General features: G+C 57.0%; 1 pseudogene; it reads left to right on the top strand.

Annotated features, from left to right (window-relative positions):
• Positions 287-2,068, top strand: LOC102168782 (annotated as a pseudogene).

Below are 2,484 nucleotides of genomic sequence, written 5' to 3'. Positions count from 1 at the left end.
CCATTGAGAGTCCACATGTCAGTGCAGGGAATGTGGGTTCAGTCCCTACTCCAAGAAGTGCCCACGTGTCGTGGGGCACCTAAGCCCAAGAGCCACAGCCACTGAAGCCCACATGCCCTAGAGCTGGTGCTCCACGACGAGAGAGGCCACTGCCGTGAGGACCTGTGAGGTCCAGAGAGTGAGCAGCCCACTCGTCACAACTAGAGAAAGTTCACACGAAACCGCGGGGAACCAGCACAGCCAGGAATAAGATTAACAGAATTCCTGAGAAACTTTCTAATAGGTCATGAAACGGGTCCGCACGGAGCAGATCCAGATGTCGTGTCCTGCTACCTCAAACGCCAGCAGTATGGGGATGTGGACGGCCGGCTGAAGCAAGGCCTGCGGCTGTCGCAGAGCACCGAGGAGATGGCTGCCAGCCTCACAGTCCAATCCGAATCTGGTTGTACGAACATAGTGTCCGCAGCCCCTTGCCAGGCAGAGCCCCAGCAATATGAGGTACAGTTCGGATGGCTGCGGAATTTTCTCACTGATTCTGACTCCCAGCACAGCCATGAAGTGATGCCTCTCCTCTACCCTCTCTTTGTCTACTTCCACCTCAACCTGATCCAGAATAGTCCGAAGAGCACAGTGGAAAGCTTTTACAGCCGCTTCCATGGAATGTTTCTGCAGAACGCCAGCCAGAAGGATGTCATCGAGCAGCTCCAGACCACTCAGACCATCCAGGACATCCTGTCTAACTTCCGGCTGCGAGCCTTCCTGGACAACAAGTACGTGGTTCGTCTGCAGGAAGACAGCTACAACTACCTTCTCTGCTACCTCCAGAGTGACAACAATGCCGCGCTGTGCAGGATCCTCACCTGGCACATCCATCTGGATGTGCAGCCCGCCAAGAGGACAGACTACCAGCTCTACGCCAGTGGTGGCTCCTCCCGCGGCGAGGGTGGTGGCCTGGAGCCCTCCGACATGCCAGCGCCCATCCTGCAGAATGAGGCTGCGCTGGAGCTCCTGCAGGAGAGCATCAAGCGTGTCAAGGACAGTCCCCCTTCCCTCACCACCATCTACTTCTATGCCTTCTACAACACAGAGCAGCTGCTGAACACTGAAGAGGTCTCCCCGGATAGCAAGCTGCTCGCAGCAGGCTTTGACAACTCCTGTATAAAACTGTGGAGTCTGCGTTCTAAGAAGTTAAAGTCCGAACCCCATCACGTAAATGTGTCCCGCATCCACTTGGCTTGTGATTTCCTAGAGGAGGAGGATGACGAGGACGACAACGCAGGCACGGAGATGAAGGTCCTGCGGGGACACTGCGGGCCAGTGTACAGCACCAGGTTCCTCGCGGACAGCTCGGGGCTACTCTCCTGCTCTGAGGACATCTCCATCAGGTACTGGGACCTGGGCAGCTTCACCAACACCGTGCTGTACCAGGGCCACGCCTACCCCGTGTGGGACCTGGACATCAGCCCGCAGAGCCTGTACTTCGCCAGCGGGTCCCACGACAGCACGGCCTGGCTGTGGTCATTTGATCGGACGTACCCACTGCGAATCTATGCCGGGCACCTGGCAGAGGTGGACTGCGTCAAGTTCCACCCCAATTCAAACTACTTAGCCATGGGCTCAACTGACAAGACGGTGCGGCTGTGGAGCACTCAGCAGGGGAACTCAGTGAGACTCTTCAGGAGCCACCGCGGCCCTGTGCTCTTCCTGGCTTTTTCCCCCAACGGCAATTACCTGGCATCAGCGGGTGAGGACCAGAGGCTGAAGCTGTGGGGCTTGGCATCCAGGACCCTCTACAAAGAGCTGTGGGGCCACACGGACAACATCACCAGCCTCACCTTCAGCCCAGACAGCAGTCTGGTCGCATCCGCGTCCATGGACAACTCCGTGCTTGTCTGGGACATCCGAAGCGTGCACTGTAGCACACCCACCGACCGCTCGTCCAGCGGGCTCGTGGGCGTCTACACCGGCCAGATGAGTAATGTGCTGAGTGTGCAGTTCATGGCCTGCAACCTCCTGCTGGTGACTGGAATCACACAGGAAAATGAGGAACATTGATTTGGATCTTTGATATGACAGACTGGGGCATGGGAAGGGCTCCATATGGCAAGTCTTAGGACAGACAGAATCACTGATTGACTGTGAAAGATTCCCCATGCCCCCCCTTGCCCTACAGATGTCCTGAAACCACCACTCTCCACTTAGCCCTGAAGTGTGGAAGGATAGGGGCAGGAAGGGTGGTGATGGGGAGCAAACATGAGATAGGAATCACGGAGATCCCACTGTGTCCTCGTGTGGCCTCTCCCTATCTCTGGTGTCAAGGTGCCCTTGCCTCGCTGGGGCTGCACTTGACCTGAGGATGTTTGCCAGGCACCCTCCCCGGCAGCAGTGCCACAGGGTCACTGGGTGGGAGGGACTCTATACAGGTAGGAAAGTGGGAGTGAGAATTAGGAAAGGGGGCAGGATCATCCTGCAAACGTCTTTCCT

The sequence above is a fragment of the Capra hircus genome, chromosome 3, assembly GCF_001704415.2.
Source record: "Capra hircus breed San Clemente chromosome 3, ASM170441v1, whole genome shotgun sequence".
Classification (NCBI taxonomy): domain Eukaryota; kingdom Metazoa; phylum Chordata; class Mammalia; order Artiodactyla; family Bovidae; genus Capra; species Capra hircus.
This window is presented reverse-complemented; position numbering and strand designations above follow the sequence as displayed.